At 40.4% G+C, this 17,593-nt stretch overlaps 1 protein-coding gene across 2 annotated transcripts in view; it reads right to left on the reverse strand.

Annotated features, from left to right (window-relative positions):
* The window catches only part of errfi1a (ERBB receptor feedback inhibitor 1a), a 41,952-nt gene that overhangs the window by 23,633 nt on the left and 726 nt on the right, over nt 1-17,593 (reverse strand). The window contains exon 2 of one of the 2 annotated variants that reach the window (XM_061888520.1): nt 14,246-14,303. The exons of the other annotated variant lie outside the window; for it this stretch is intronic. The gene's annotated coding sequence lies outside the window, so the exon portion shown is untranslated. The remainder of the gene's footprint in view (nt 1-14,245; nt 14,304-17,593) is intronic. 2 annotated transcript variants of the gene reach the window in all.

Below are 17,593 nucleotides of genomic sequence, written 5' to 3' on the forward strand. Positions count from 1 at the left end.
TAGGCTAGTATAGCTAATATAGACACGTATAGTCATTGTAACACTTATATACATACTTGCCAACCCTCCCGATTTTCCCGGGATACTCCCGTATTTCAGTGCCCCTCCCGAAAATCTCCCGGGACAAGCATTCTCCCGAATTTCTCCCGATTTCCACCCGGCCAACAATATTGGGGCGTGCCTTAAAAGTACTGCCTTTAGCGTCCCTCTCACCTGAAAAGGAGACTATTATATATACAGTATATATGTCTCCGTTATCCACATGTTTATCTATAACCCATAAAGTAGGCAGGCGCGGAGCTATTTCACAGCATGTGTTTATTCCAGCCGGCACGCTAATACACTGACACGCAACATCCGGATTCCCATCATGCATTGCTTCAAAACTACGGCAAGTAGCAATGTCCAAAAACATAACAGAGACGAAGCAAAAGAACGAAGAAGAGACATGGCGACAACGAGTAAGAAGAAGAAGTACGCTTGCAAGTTCCAAAATGATTGGAAAAAAATTATTTCAGTTCATCCAGGACAGCTCGACGGGGAAGGGGTATGCTACTTGCAAATTTTGTAGATCAGACGGTGGCCGAACGGATATACTCACTCATGAACGGGTTGTTTATATATATATATATATATATATATATATATATATATATATATATATATATATATATATATATATATATATATATATATATGTATGTATGTATGTATGTATGTATATATATATATATATATATATATATATATATATATATATATATATATATATATATATATATATATATATTTATATATATATATGTATACACACCCCGCTACACCTTCATCTCCCCAATATCTCCCAAATTCGGAGGACTCAAGATTGGCAAGTATGCTTATACAAGACTTTTAAAGTCATTTTGATAGTAGGCTAATATATCTAATTAGCCACTTACATCGTGAGTTGCCATCATTATAAGACTTATATAAGTCTTTAAATTGTTTGCGGTACCAGACCGATCACTTATTTGTATTTGCGGTCCAATATATCTCTTTCAACATTTTGGGTTGCCGACCCTTGCTCTCGGAGTTACGAACTCCCTTTTGAGGACCTCTGTGTTACATTGTTGTATGTGGTCTTTGTCATCTATTACATAGGACAATTAGAGATAATGAGTAATAGCGTGCATGTAAAAAGGGTTTAAAGTAAACAAAAGCACTTCTTGTGTGGCAAAAACAGCTCATGTGCATTAAAGCTAGAGACATACAATACAACATCTTCTCAATGAGGCTTACTAAAAGCACTTAAAGGCCTACTGAAATGAGATGTTCTTATTTAAACAGGGATAGCAGGTCCATTCTATGTGTCATACTTGATCCTTTCGCGATATTGCCATATTTTTGCTGAAAGGATTTAGTAGAGAACATCAACGATAAAGTTCGCAACTTTTGGTGCTGATAAAAAAGCCTTGCCTTTACCGGAAGTCGCAGACGATGACGTCACAAGGGTGAGGGCTCCTCACGTCTTCACATTGTTTATAATCATAGCCTCCAGCAGCCAGAGCTATTCGGACCGAGAAAACGACAATTTCCCCATTAATTTGAGCGAGGATGAAAGATTTGTGGATGATGATATTTATAGCGAAGGACATTAGAAAAAAATTAAAAAATAAAAAGCGACGGCTCCGGGCGGCGGCAGTGTGAGCGTTTCAGATGTAATTAGACACATTTACTATGATAATTCTGGAAGATCCCTTATCTGCTTATTGTTTTAATAGTGTTTTAGTTGGATTGTAAAGACATACCTCGAGGTCGGATGGCTGCGGTGAACACGCAGTTTCTCAGGGAGAAGCCAAGGAGCCTTTTAAACAGCTACTGCAGGAGGACGAATAATCCAATGATGTCTCCGGTAAGATATATATCACAATTTTCCCATCCAAAAACATGCTGGTTGACATAGAGAAACATGTTCGCTTGACTGCTCTGTGTTAAAAACAAAGAAACACCGACTGTGCCTCGGGGCTAAAGACAGCTGCAATACACCGCTTTCCACCAACAGCATTGTTCGTTATAGTCTCCATTATTAATTGAACAAATTGCAAAAGATTCAGCAACACAGATGTCCATAATACGGTTTTATTGCGCGATGAAAAGAGACGACTTTGGTGCTGCACTAGTATTTCCTGACAGTTCGTGACGTCACGCGCAAGCGTCATCATTCCGCCACGTTTTCAACAAGAAACTCCACGGGAAATTTAAAATTGCAATTTAGTAAACTAAACCGGCCGTATTGGCATGTGTTGCAATGTTAATATTTCATCATTGATATATAAACTATCAGACTGCGTGGTCGGTAGTAGTGGGTTCCAGTAGGCCTTTAAACTGTGTAAAGTTTAAGACACTTCCAATACATGCACCATTGTCAGACCATTGCGACCTATTTTAAAAAAGTTGAAAAGTAGTATACATTTTTACTCAGATGTTGTACATTTTAGAGCACTTTTCCTGCAACAAAAAACGGGCCCGTTGCTACAATCTGCCTGGGCTTGACGTGCAGAGGAAGGGGCTCCTCCGGTTACCAGAGTGGCACCTGATGTCGCAACAACTCCTCATGTAAAATGACCTGAATGTTTGTGTCATGTCAAGTATGTGTCAGGCCTGAGTAAACCACGTCTACGATATTCAGCAGGGGGGGATCGGACACCCGAGCAAACCTCCATTTGTTTAACTGGGGTCAGAAATCTACTGGAGGCAAATATAGAGACGTGATGTGACTGGATTAACCTGTTTACGTATTTCACAATCTGGGGGCAATGGTGCAGAACGTTGAAATGTGGTCCTAGGTGTGACAAGGGATGAAAATGTGGACGTATTTGTGATATCACCTGTACAGTATGTACAGGCGAAGCATCCCCCCCCCTTAAATCCCAATTCCTTGTCTCCCGTGAGCCATATTTATGTGCAGACCTGACAGCTGCTAGGAAACAAAGCCCTAAAACAACAGGAAGCATGGCGGCATCAGCCGGAGGCCATACTGCCCCAACGAGACATGCCAAGTCTGTCGACTCGGTTCAGCAGGACACAGGGGGGTGGCGGGGGGTGGACGGGAAGCAACATGATCCTTGATAATGAACCCCCTGGTGGGCTTGTGCTTCCTCTTGCAACAGGTGCAAAGACAGTTCATCCTGGCACTCCACCATCGGAGCACTTACAGGCAGCGGGATTAAAACAAACCATGTGTGGTCCAGGCCGAGCGTGGAAACCACTTCATTCGGATCATTTGGTCGGAAAATGAGTCTTTTTATAGTCAAGAAACAAGGACTACAGGGAGTCAATTGCTACTTAAACCTTGGACTCCAAAGTACCTTTTCTGAGCACCAGAAGGTATATTGTCAGGAACTATGGGTTGAGTATCCACTGGTGTGCCTTCATACCGTCTACAGACTGTTTCTAATAGGGATGATTTTTGGACTCCAAAGACCAGAATATAATAAATACATGGTCAGCAAACAGAGGTTCTAGGAGTCCAATAGTGTCCCTCTAGGTCAGGGGCCGGCAACCCGGAGCTCCGGAGCCGCATGCGGCTTTTTGACCAATCTGATGTGGCTCAGCCTCATAATTGCTGACCGCCCGGAGAAGTCCGGTAGATTTCCAATCTCCTGGGTAAACATTATTCGATTTTCACCCGGACATCAACTTTGATGGCGTGCCGTGATGACAACGCCTCTAACACCCTTTCTACATGTCGTCACGCCAGGATTTTCACCATGCTATCTGTGTGCCGGCCGTCCGGTCAGATTTTGGATGCGACCTCTATCTGACCGCATACGCAACTGCAACGCATACTTGTTCAACAGCCATACAGGTCACACTGAGGGTTGTGATATAAACAACTTTAACACTCTTGGTAATATGTGCCACACCGTGAACCCACACTAAACAAGAATGACAAACACATTTCAGGAAAACATCCGCACTATAACACAACATATACACGACAGAACAAATACCCAGAATCCCATGTGTCCTGACGCTTCCGGGCTCCATTATACACCCAGCTACCACCAACCCACCCCCCCCACAACCCCGCCCACCCCAACCGACGCACGGAGGGGTGGGCGGGTTTGGAAAGTAGGGTTCTAAACGTCCATAGGTACAACCTAGACAATGTAGATTACTAACTTACAAATACTGAAAAGTTCTGACTAATCCAACAGTCCAGGGTGAACTATTTAATGGTCGAATGGTTTAGGAACCAAACAACTGCTAAACTACAACTTGGAAACTGACTTAAAATTGCAATAAACTTTTTTCCAGAATAGAGTAATAGTTCACAAACATAAAAAAATGTATAGTGGGTTTCTTTTGCTGCGATGAAGTGGCGACTTGACCAGGGTGTACGCCGCCTTCTGCCCGATTGGCGCTGAGATAGGCACCAGCGCTCCCCGCGACCCCAAAGGGAATAAGGGGTAGAAAATGGATGGATGGATGGGTTTCTTTTGTTGTATTATGTGTGTATAATACTATTTCACATTAGGATACTATATATAGAGTATCTCAAGGGTTGAAGTTGTGTCACAAGACCACTCAACATATTTGCTCTGGATCCACAAGTAGGCCTTGGATCACAGTTTGGTGTCATTCCAGGTGCAATCTACACTTTTGTACCCCAATGGTATCACCGGCCCAAAAGGAGATAAAGTTTAGAAAAAGTGTTTCTAGTCATCCATTTTGGTACAATCTACCCAAATATATACCCCAAATAGTACATGGTTAAGATTATAGTAGTCTTTAAGGGAAGACAGTACTTAAAGTGACACCTTTTGCAATCCTGGTTGACCGGGTAATTTTTGGAAAAGCATCGAGAGAGTAGAGTCAAGTAGGTAATGTGCAGTGGAAAATAGCCATTGTGGCCAAAAAGGTCCAGAAATACAGGTTCTAGAAGACTATTGGTGTTCCTCTATGTATTTACACTAGTCCACCACCCTTTTCTAAGACATATAGAATAACATTTTTATGCACCCTCTGTTTTAAGGTTGCAGGGAGCTGAACCCTATCCCAGTTGACTATGGGCAAAAGCAAGGCGATTGTCTCTGCTCACCAGTCAATACCAGAGCACGCTTAACAAGGTAAAATATTACTTCGCTTAGAAACAACCTACACCAATGTATCATTTGTTAGAATTAATTATTGGACTCCAGAGTAGAAACCCTGTTTCCATATGAGTTGGGAAACTGTGTTAGATGTAAATATAAACGGAATACAATGATTTGCAAATCCTTTTCAACCCATATTCAGTTGAATGCACTACAAAGACAAGATATTTGATGTTCAAACTCATAAACTTTTTTTTTTTGCAAATAATAATTAACTTAGAATTTCATGGCTGCAACACGTGCCAAAGTAGTTGGGAAAGGGCATGTTCACCACTGTGTTACATCACCTTTTCTTTTACCAACACTCAATAAACGTTTGGGTAACTTTGGTAAGCTATGAAGCCGCACCGCTTGATGGATTGTATTGTGCTTCAACGTACGAGTATTATTATGTTGTGTTTATAAGGTTTAGAAATATCATTTGCCGTTTGGTTATGCAATATTATGTAAAAGCAGTATTTTTACCTTATGGTACGTGCGGATCTGTATTTGGGATCTGCATAAGTCCTGAAAATTTGCGCGAGTCCGCTTTTGAAGTTCGTAATGACGCCGTAGTCGTTAAGCTTCATCTTTTTCTCTATTTTCTTGTTATGGGACATTCACCCTCCGCTGTTGCCATTTCTAATACAACGTAGTGTAAAGTTCTTACTTATATCTGTCAGTAAACTTGCCACGAAAGCACTAAAACATACCGGTATAGTGAATTCAAATTATTCACCCAAGGAACTTTAGTTATTAGAGAGTTCCGGCCGGACAGTTTTTCACACTCAATAAACGTTTGGGAACTGAGGAAACTAATTGTTGGATCATTGAAAGTGGAATTATTTACCACTTTTGCTGGATGTACAGCTTAAGTCGTTCAACAGTCCGGGGTCTTGTTGTCGTATTTTACGCTTCATAATGTGCCACACATTTTCGATGGGAGACATGTCTGGACTGCAGGCACGCCAGGAAAGTACCCGCACTCTTTTACTACAAAGCCACGCTGTTGTAACACGTGGCTTGGCATTGTTTTGCTGAAATAAGCAGGGGCTTCCATGATAACGTTGCTTGGTTGACAACATATGTTGCTCCAAAACCTGTATGGACCATTCAGCATTAATAGTGCCTTCACAGATGTGTAAGTTACCCATGCCTTGGGCACTGATACACCCCCATACCATCACAGATGCTGGCTTTTGAACTTTGCGCTTATAACAATCCGGATGGTTATTTCTCTCTTTGTTCCGGAGGTCACCACGTCCACAGTTTCCAAATATAATTTGAAATGTGGACTCGTCAGAACACAGAACACTTTTCCACTTTGCATCAGTCCATCTCGGGCCCAGCGAAGCCGGCGGCGTTCCTGGGTGTTGTTGATAAATGGCTTTTGCTTTGCATAGTAGAGTTTTAACTTGCACTTACAGATGTAGCGGCCAACTGTAGTTACTGACAGTGGTTTTATGAAGTGTTCCTGAGCCCATGTGGTGATATCCTTTACACACTGATGTCGGTTTTTGATGCAGTACCGCCTGAGGGATCAAAGGTCCGTAATGTCATCGCTTACCTGCAGTGATTTCTCCAGATTCTCTGAACCTTTTGATGATTTTACGGACCGTAGATGGTAAAATCCCTAAATTCCTTGCAATAGCTCGTTTAGAAATGTTGTTCTAAAACCGTTCCACAATTTGCTTACAAATTGTTTTTGAATTACTTAGCATTTCATGGAAGCTGCTTTTAGACCTAATCATGGCACCCACCTGTTCCCAATTACCCTGCACACCTGTGGTATGTTCCTAATAAGTGTTATTGATGAGCATTCCTCAAATTTATCAGTATTTATTGCCACCTTTCCCAACTTCTTTGTCACGTGTTGCTAGCATCGAAATCTAAAGTTAATGATTATTTGCAAAAAGAAAATGTTTATCAGTTTTAACATCAAATATGTTGTCTTTGTAGCATATTCAACTGAATATGGGTTGAAAATGATTTGCAAATCATTGTATTCCGTTTATATTTACATCTAACACAATTTTCCCACTCATGAAAACGGGGTTTGTAACATTTCAAGGGTCAAAAGGGCACGTTTTGTGAAAACAAGGGTTCTAATAGTCCACATGTGGTGTGCCACCTTAGGTACTACCACGCATATAATATACCACCATTTAAAAGCCATACATACTGTATATAAAAAGTGTCAGTTCCGCTAGACCAGGGGTAGGGAACCTATGGCTCGCGAGCCAGATGTGGCTCTTTTGATGACTGCATCTGGCTCTCGGATAAATCTGAGCTGACATTGCTTAACACGATAAGTAATGAATAATTCCACTTGTAATCACAGTGTTAAAAATAACGTTCAAAATATAAAATATTGTCATGCATTTTTATGTTTAAGAAGTTGGTAAGAAGTCATTTGTTTATTATTGGTTAGTGTGTGGGCTTCACGGTGGCAGAGGGGTTAGTGCGTCTGCCTCACAATACGAAGTTCCTGCAGTCCTGGGTTCAAATCCAGGCTCGGGATCTTCCTGTGTGGAGTTTGCATGTTCTCCCCGTGAATGCGTGGGTTCCCTCCGGGTACTCCGGCTTCCTCCCACTTCCAAAGACATGCACCTGGGGATAGGTTGATTGGCAACACTAAATTGGCCCTAGTGTTTGAATGTGAGTGTGAATGTTGTCTGTCTATCTGTGTTGGCCCTGCGATGAGCTGGCGACTTGTCCAGGGTGTACCCCGCCTTCCGCCCGATTGTAGCTGAGATAGGCGCCAGCGCCCCCCGCGACCCCAAAAGGGAATAAGCGGTAGAAAATGGATGGATGGATGGTTAGTGTGTGGCTTGCCCTCCAGGGGGTTCTTCAGACCACCAAGCACTGACATGAGAGCCAGTTTCAGTGTTACAATATTGTTTTATTTTTCAATAAGTCTCTCAGTTGCTTTCCAGCAATTGTCGAATTCTCTTTCGTTCTTGCCCGCGCTCTGGTTTCTAGCCCCAAGCCCGTCTCTCCTCCTGGCTGCTGCTTATAACATAGCGACAGGTGACCAGATAAAAAGGCCCAGGTGGGCCATCAACGCACCTGTCGCTGAATTCGAGGCTGGTCCTGGCAACACCCTACTTCGCTGCAGGCCCGCAGGCCACACCCCTTCCACAGTTAGCTTCAGAATAACAATGTTATTACAAAGAATAAGTTCCTCTCTAAAACTGTTGGTCTTTCTTAAAAATCCACACGTTTTGTTGTGTTCAGTGTTAAAAAAAATATTATATGGCTCTTACGGAAGTACATTTTTAAATATTTGGCTTCTTGGCTCTCTCAGCCAAAAAGGTTCCCGACCCCTGCGCTCGACCAATGTGAGTTTTCTAATGCTTTAATTGACACGTGTGAAGATAAATAGGTTATTCTAAATATGTGCAATATGATGTTCTGATACCATAATAGTCAAAATGACAGCTATGTTTACTTACCAAATAGTACCTGACTACTAATGGAGTTATGGCCGGTTATTTTGTAATATGTATGTAAGATGCAGACATTGAGTTCATGTTATTAGAAGAATAAATACTATATTGTCTTTAGTATGTGTATGTATACTAAAAATGTATGTGTGTATATATATATGTATGTATGTACAGTATGTATGTGTATATATGTATATATCTGTATACATATATGTATATGTACAGTTTGTCCTGTACTTCAGATATGAAACTAAAGAATTGCACGCCATGCATGAGTAGGTTGCAAAGTCTACAATTAAAGTAAATGAGTCCAACTTGAACCTCAGTGGTAAATTCCACACACAAGTTTCCCCGTTAAACACTCAACAGTAGTTATTCACACCTACTCTTAAACACGTTATTATTGGACTTGTCCAGGGGGGAGGGGGTTGCACAAATGAAATGATGTAATTCAGCACACCATTGCCATAGATAGATTGCCGTCCTGTGGGAAACACTGCTAATTTACCCCATGGTGACTTTCCAGGGTGAAAAGGGCATATACAATGTTTCCAACTTGGTGCAAACCTACGCCTATGTGCCACCCCATAAAACTAATTACTGGACTCCAATGTAACTTTGTGAGTACAAAGTCTGGGAGCATAGTTTTTAAAAGGTTCCAAGACGGTCTCTCTCCAGGTACAATCAATACTCAGTTCCAATGTAACTTTCCCAGGGACAAAAGGGTACATCATCTGGAAATAGGGGTTTATGCTGCCCATTGAGGCTAATCCTTCAACTCCACTGTAACATTCTCAGTGGAACTTAGGTAAACTTCACTCCCTGACGCATTATGAGTCATGCTGGACAATTAGCTGTCAATTTAGGCGCTTTTGACTCTCAATCTGCAAACCCTGGTTTGATCTTCAGGCAGTGTAAAGGGTTGTGCATCCAGGCAGGATACATATAGTCATGAAGGTTCTAAGTGACAAAAGAACATGTAGCAACACTTAAAGGGGAACTGCATTTTTTGGGGGGAACTTTGTCTATCATCAATCCTTATGTAGGAAAAGAGCACATGAATACTTTTTTCAATTTATCGTAACTCATAAATAAACGCTAGCTAAAGGTGTGGGAAAAAATCGATTCGAATACGAATCAAATCGTTTACATTGTGCGATACAGAATCGATTTTCATTTTATTAAAAATCGATGTATTTATTTTTTTAATCAATCCAACAAACCACACACATTCCAAAACCGAACCTGACCCAGCAACACTCAGAACTGCAATAAACAGAGCAATTGAGGAGAGAAACACGACACAGAACAAACCAAAAGTAATGAAACAAAAATTAATATGATCAACAACAGTATCAATATTAATTATAATTTCAGCATAGCAGTGATTAAAAATCCCTCACTGACATTATCTTTAGACATTTATAAAAATAATAAAGAAAGAACAATAGTGTCACAGTGGCTTACACTTGCATCGCATCTCATAAGCTTGACAACACACTGTGTCCAATGTTTTCACAAAGATAAAATAAGTCATATTTTTGGTTCGTTTAATAATTAAAACACATTTACATTATTGCAATCAGGTGATAAAACATTGTCCTTTACAATTATAAAAACTTTTTTTTTTTTTTTTAAATCTACTACTCTGCTTGCGTGTCACCAGACTGGGGTGGATCCTGCTGAAATCCTAAGTATTGAATGAATACAGAATCCTTTTGAATCGGAAAAATATCGTTTTTGAATCAAGAATCGAATCGAATCGAAAAAAATCGATATTTTATCGAATCGTGGAACACCCAAAGATTCACAGCCCTAACGCTAGCAAAGTCAACATTTGAGCTAATGACATAATCTTGTTTACTTCGCTCATAAAATCCACCAAAAAACATCCAAAAATTGTTAAAAAATACTCAATTTACATTTTGTGACCTGAATATTAAAGAAATATTCACGATATTGTTATTATAAGAGCTAAATGTTACAGACCTACTTTTAGCAGCGCATTGATCGCAGAGATATAACCTATTTTTTTTTTTTGACATACTGAGCTGGTAAGCTGCTCTCTCGCCTCTGAGTTGGTAAAAGTTAATTTTGCCTCTCACCTGGATAGTGGAAGGATGTGTCCATAGACCGAGAAGTTGGTCAACATTTACAGTCAACTTAAAACCTGGAGATGGCCTTTTTTTTTAGCCTCCGCAAGGATTATGATTCATTCTTAATTCGAACAGTCGTCATCCCAGTGAGAGCAGACATTGTACAGTTAGTGTTTGTTTTGTTAGGTTATGTCGTCGCTCACAAAATCTGCCGTGATTTGTAGTCAGTGTTGCTGTTGAAGGAAAAATTGAGGAGTGTCCCCATATTTGAGGGAATTTTGGCCCCACTCACACAGACCTCAACAATTTCCCCTCCGCCACCCATACAACAACGTTTTTACAAAAAAAAAAAAATGCATAATTTTACTCAACAGAACAGCAACAATGAAAAAATATAATTCATTTATAAAGTAATTCTGTTCATGAATACACCTCCTTTGCGAACAAATTCCAGTCAAATCCACAAATAGTGCTGGGGTTTAGGGAGATTGCCTGTGCTTTTAGCTCAGGAGTCAGCGCACTCGCCTCCTGGGTTCTCTACCCGCTTGGAGCAGTTGGAAAAAACAAAGTAGCCGAGAGAGAGCGAGAGAGAGTACACGATCGCTAGACAAAGCTGAGCTGTTTGCGATTGGCAGCTATGAACACCTTTCCGCCATCAAAATCCGGGACCCTGATTTTAAGTGGGGACCCCCAGGTAAGCCTGTGCATTTAGGTGGCCCTGTATGCTTAGAATGACCAAAATATAAAAACATTACCTGTTATTATGAATGTGCCGCTTACGACAATGAATATATACTTACAGTGTATACCGTATTTTTCGGACTATAAGGCGCACTTAAAATCCATTCATTTTCTCAAAACTCGACAGTGCGCCTTATAACCCGGTGCGCCTAGTGTACGGAATGTTTTTGGCTGTGCTTACCGACCTCGAAGCTATTTTATTTGGTACATGGTGAAATGATAAGTGTGACCAGTAGATGGCAGTCACACATAAGAGATATGTGTAGACTCCAATAATAATGGCAGTCACATATGAGATACTTGTAAACTGCAATACGACTCAAGTAAACGACACCACATTTTGACATGTTCCATTTTGATATGTTCACACGGCGTTCAAAAATCTATCAAAATGTTTTAGTATGTCTTTGGTAAGCTATGTAGCCGCACCACTTAATGGATTGTACTGTGCTTCAACATACGAGTATTATTATGGTGTGTTTATAAGGTAAGACATATTGGTTTCCCAATATTATGCAAAAGCGACATTTTTACCTATTGGTACCTGCTGATCTGTATTTAGGATATGCATAAGTCCTGAAAATTTGTGCGAGTCCTCCTTTGTAGTCCGTAAAACGTCGTAGTCGTTAAGCTTCTTCATTTTCTCTATATTCTTGTTATGGGACATTCATCCTCCGCTCTTGCCATTTCTGATATAAGTAGTGTAAAGTTCTTACTTATATTGGTCAGTAAACTCGCCATGAAAGTGCTAAAACATACCGGTGTAGTGAATTCACATTATTCACCCAAGGAACTTTAGTTATTAGAGAGTTCCAGCAGGACAGTTTTTCACAGGACACATTTCCGGCCTTTTTATTGCACTAGTGAGCCACGGCTGAAGAGTTGCTGCTTTGTTATTGATTTAAGTAAAGTCTGAATGTCATTAAAACAGCTAGCTCCCTCTTTTGACAGTTCTTTCACTCTATGCAGGGTATATAATGATGAAATAAATAATGCAATGTACCACCCAGTTTTATTGCAAATTTTACAATGCCAAAAAGCATTTGCTCAGGTGTAATCAACAATAATGCACCACTTTACTCTGCTGATTATTGGACTGCAAGCTGCATGACTAAAAGTTATGACGTACAATAAAAAGCTCTGGCATTACGCACTTACAGATGTTGCGACAAGCTGTAGTTACTGACAGTGGTTTTGTAAAGTGTTCACGAGCCCATGTGGTGATATCCTTTACACACTGATGTAACATTTAGGTGCAGTATCCCCTGAATGTATAAAAGGACTGCATTTTCTCCGACTTATATTTGGCCGGTCCCACTCGACCAGGGGTGTCAAACTTGTTTTCATTTCGGGCCACACTGCAGTCATGGCTGCCAATAGAGGGCCGCTTGTGACAGTAAATAATTAATGAATTTGCCTATGAATTTAAATGTTTCAAATTAAATTGGCCCTAGTGTGTGAATGTAAGAGTGAAAGTTGTCTGTCTAACTGTGTTGGCCCTCCGATGAGGAGGCAACTTGTCCAGGGTGTACGCTGCCTTCCACCGGATTGCAGCTGAGATAGGCACGAGCGCCCCCCGCGACCCAATGGGAATAACCGGTAGAAAATGGATGGGTGGATGGAGTAAAAAAAAATCTGTGGATTTGACTACTGTTTTTTACAGAAAAAAGTGGCAGCTTAGTTGCCAGACTTTTACTGTAAAATATATGTTTTTTTTTACTATTATTATTTTTTACAACACATTACTGTAAATAGAAATACGGTACCGCTGTTTAATTTTATTTTGACAATTTAGCTGCCATTTTGTACCATAAAATCATCAACCGTAGATTAGAAAAACAAAAAAAACCGACAGCTCATTCGACAGAAATTTACTGTAAAAAAACAAACAAACTCCCTAAATTTTACAGTAAAATCTATTCGTCATTTTTACAGTGTACAATTTGATGGACAACTTGCTTCGAAACCATAAGTTAAGCAGATATTTAAGTATTTATTTGGACTTTGACCAACAAAGTTTGATAGTATAATATTTGTTGCAATATTGGACACTATTTTTTACCCTGTCAAACAAGGAAAAAAAACTAATACCTTTAGTAGTAAAATAAGAAAGTAAAGAAAGAAAATATAAGGTATTTCATTGACACATATTATTTCCAGGCTTTTGCGGACCATATAAAATGACGTGGAGGGCCAGATTTGGCCCGCGGGCCTTGAGTTTGACACCTGTGCACTAGACACACCAAAGAGCTTGTTTATAGATGTACAATGAAACTCTTCATAGGAAGTTACCATTTGTTACAACTTTGTGACATGATACAATGCACATTAATGAACATATCAAATATACAGTAAATGTGACAGATTGTAGCCAAAGGCTGATTTCATTCAGCATTTCATTGCAAAGAAAAAAACCCAGGGCTCCCACTAATTCAGCGTTTTAGTGATTTGTAGTTTTTCACAAAAAAAGAGGCTGGGGACCACTGCTTCACAGGGTGCATAATGACAAAATAAATACTTGTGCCATTTAATGCAATGCACCACCCCGTTTTATTGCAACTTTTCCAATGCTAAAAGGCATTTGCTCAGGTGTAATCAACACCAATGCACCACTTTCCTATTGGACAGCAAGCTGCAGGACTAAAAGTCATGACGTACAATAATAAGCTCTGGTACAACACCATGTTGGGAGGACAACTTGAAGCCTTGCTTGCAACAGACAAGAGTGAGACAGAGAGAGAGGGAGTTGCCGCCCCCGCTCCACGACACCCCTGCAGCGGTTTCCAAGCAACCATACCCGCTTTACCTGTGCGGCAAGCCCGCAGTGCGCACACCCCCTCACCTTGGCTTGGAACAATCATGGTTAAAAAGCCCTCTAGCAGCCAGGCTGAGTCATGCCACTGCAAACACACACACACACAAACACACATACACACACATTTGAGTCGCAAAAATGAAGATGCACAATTGTCAAGATTGTTAATCTAAGCGAATGCAAAGGGGTGGTATAGCTCGGTCGCCAGCAACTTGAGGGTTCCATCCAGGTTCGATCCCCGCTCGCGCCATCCTAGTCACTGCCATTGTGTCTTTGGGCAAAACACTTTACCCACCTGCTCCCAGTGCCACCCCCATATATTTAAATGTAACTTAGATATGAGGTTTCACTATGTAAAACGCTTTAAGTCACTAGAGAAAAGCGCTATATAAATATAATTCACTTCGCTTCAAAGGAGGCTTGCAGCAATTAAACAGCCCTCACTGTAAAGATAATAACAATAAATTAACATTCTTATCATAGTACATATTGAGTCAAATTACAAGACATAACAAGGGGTCCCCTGAACGCATCACTGTATGACGTTTGACAGTCACACACAACCATGAGTGAGACAGACACTACCAATTAAACATTCCTCACTGTAAAGTTAATAACAATAGATACACATGCTTATTATAGGACAAATTGAGTACAATTATAAGACATAACAAGGGGTCCCCTGAACGCATCACTGTATGATGTTTGACAGTCATACACAACCATGAGTGAGACAGACACTACCAATTAAACAGCCCTCACTGTTAAGTTAATAACATTAGATACACATGCTTACTATAGGACATATTGAGTCAAATTATAAGACATTACAAGGGGTCCCCTGAATGCATCACTGTATGACGTTGACAGTCGCACACAACCATGAGTGAGACAGACACTACCAATTAAAACAGCCCTCGCTGTAAAGTTAATAACAATAGAATAAAATGCTTATTATATGACATTTTGAGTACAATTAAAAGACATTACAAATGGGTCCCCTGAACACATCACTGTGTGACGTTTGAGAGTCACACACAACCATGAGTGAGACAGACACTACCAATTAAAACAGCCCTCACTGTAAAGTTAATAACAGTAGAATAAAATGCTTATTACATTACATTTTGAGTACAATTAAAAGACATTACAAATGGGTCCCCTGAACGCATCACTGTGTGACGTTTGAGAGTCACACACAACCATGAGTGAGACAGAAACTACCAATTAAAACAGCATTCACTGTAAAGTTATTAACAATAGATTAAAATTCTTATCATAGGACATATTGAGTACAATTAAAAAACATAAGAAGGGGTCCCCTGAACACATCACTGTAATAATAATAATAATAATGGATTAGATTTATATCGAGCTTTCCTATTGTTAGATACTCAAAGCGTTCACAGAGCAGTGGGAACCCATCATTTTTCACACCTGGTGGTGGTAAGCTACATTTGTAGCCACAGCTGCCCTGGGGTAGACTGACGGAAGCGTGGCTGCCAGTTTGCGCCTACGGCCCCTCCGACCACCACCAAAAATTCACTCATTATTCATTCACCGGTGTGACCGGCACCGGGCGCAAGGGTGAAGTGTCCTGCCCAAGACCACAACGATTTTGGATGTTAATAGGTGGGAAGCGAACCTGCAACCCTCAGGTTTCTGGCACGGCCGCTCTACCCACTACGCCATGCCGCCCCTGTATGACGTTTGACAGTCATACATAACCATGAGTGAGACAGACACTGCCAATTAAAACAGCCTTCACTGTAAAGATAATAACAATAAATTAATATTCTTACTATAGTACATATTGAGTACGATTAAAAGACATTACAAGGAGTCTCCTGAACGCATCACTGTGTGACGTTTGACAGTCCCACACAACCATGAGTGAGACAGACACTACCAATTAAAACAGCCCTCACTGTAAAGTTAATAACAATGGATACACATGCTTGTTACAGGACATATTGAGTACACATTACAAGGGGTCCCCTGAACGCATCACTTAGTGACGTTTGACAGTCACACACAACCATGAGTGAGACAGACACTACCAATTAAAACAGCCCTCACTGTAAAGTTCATAACAATAGATACACATGCTTACTATATAGGACATATTGAGTACAATTATAAGACATAACAAGGGGTCCCCTGAAGGCATCACTGTATGACGTTTGACAGTCACACACGACCATTGAGACAGACACTACCAATTAAAACAGCACTCACTGTAAAGTTAATAACAATAGATTAAAATGCTTACTATAGGAGATATTGAGTCAAATTATAAGACATTACAAGGGGTCCCCTGAACACATCCCTTAATGACGTTTGACAGTCACACACAACCATGAGTGACAGACACTACCAATTAAAACAGCACTCACTGTAAAGTTAATAACAATAGATACACATTCTTATTATAGGACATATTGAGTATAATTAAAAGACATTACAAGGGGTCCCCTGAACGCATCACTGTGTGACGTTTGACAGTCACACACAACCATGAGAGAGACAGACACTACCAATTAAAACAGCACTCACTGAAAAATTAATAACAATAGATACACATGCTTGTTATAGGACATATTGAGTACACATTACAAGGGTTCCCCTGAACGCATCACTGTATGATGTTTGACAGTCATACATAACCAGGAGTGAGACAGACACTACCAATTAAAACGGCCCTCACTGTATAGTTAATAACAATAGATACACATGCTTACTGTATAGGACATATTGAGTAAATAAATAAATGATAAATGGGTTGTAGTTGTATAGCGCTTTTCTACCTTCAAGGTACTCAAAGCGCTTTGACAGTACTTCCACATTTACCCATTCACACACACATTCACACACTTATGGAGGGAGCTGCCATGCAAGGCGCCAACCAGCACCCATCAGGAGCAAGGGTGAAGTGTCTTGCTCAGGACACAACGGACATGACGAGGTTGGTACTAGGTGGGATTTGAACCAGGGACCCTCGGGTTGCACACGGCCACTCTCCCACTGCGCCACGTACAATTATAAGACATAACAAGGGGTGCCCTGAACGCATCACTGTATGACGTTTGACAGTCACAAACAACCATGAGTGAGACGGACACTACCAATTAAACAGCACTCACTGTAAAGTTATTGATAATATATTAAAATGCTGTTTATAGGACATTTTCAGTACAATTATAAGACATAACAAGGGGTCCCCTGAACGCATCACTGTATGATGTTTGACAGTCATACACAACCAGGAGTGAGACAAACACTACCCATTAAACAGCCCTCACTGTTAAGTTAATAACATTAGATACACATGCTTACTATAGGACATATTGAGTACAATTATAAGACATAAGAAGG

This window comes from Nerophis ophidion, linkage group LG02, assembly GCF_033978795.1.
Source record: "Nerophis ophidion isolate RoL-2023_Sa linkage group LG02, RoL_Noph_v1.0, whole genome shotgun sequence".
Taxonomy (NCBI): domain Eukaryota; kingdom Metazoa; phylum Chordata; class Actinopteri; order Syngnathiformes; family Syngnathidae; genus Nerophis; species Nerophis ophidion.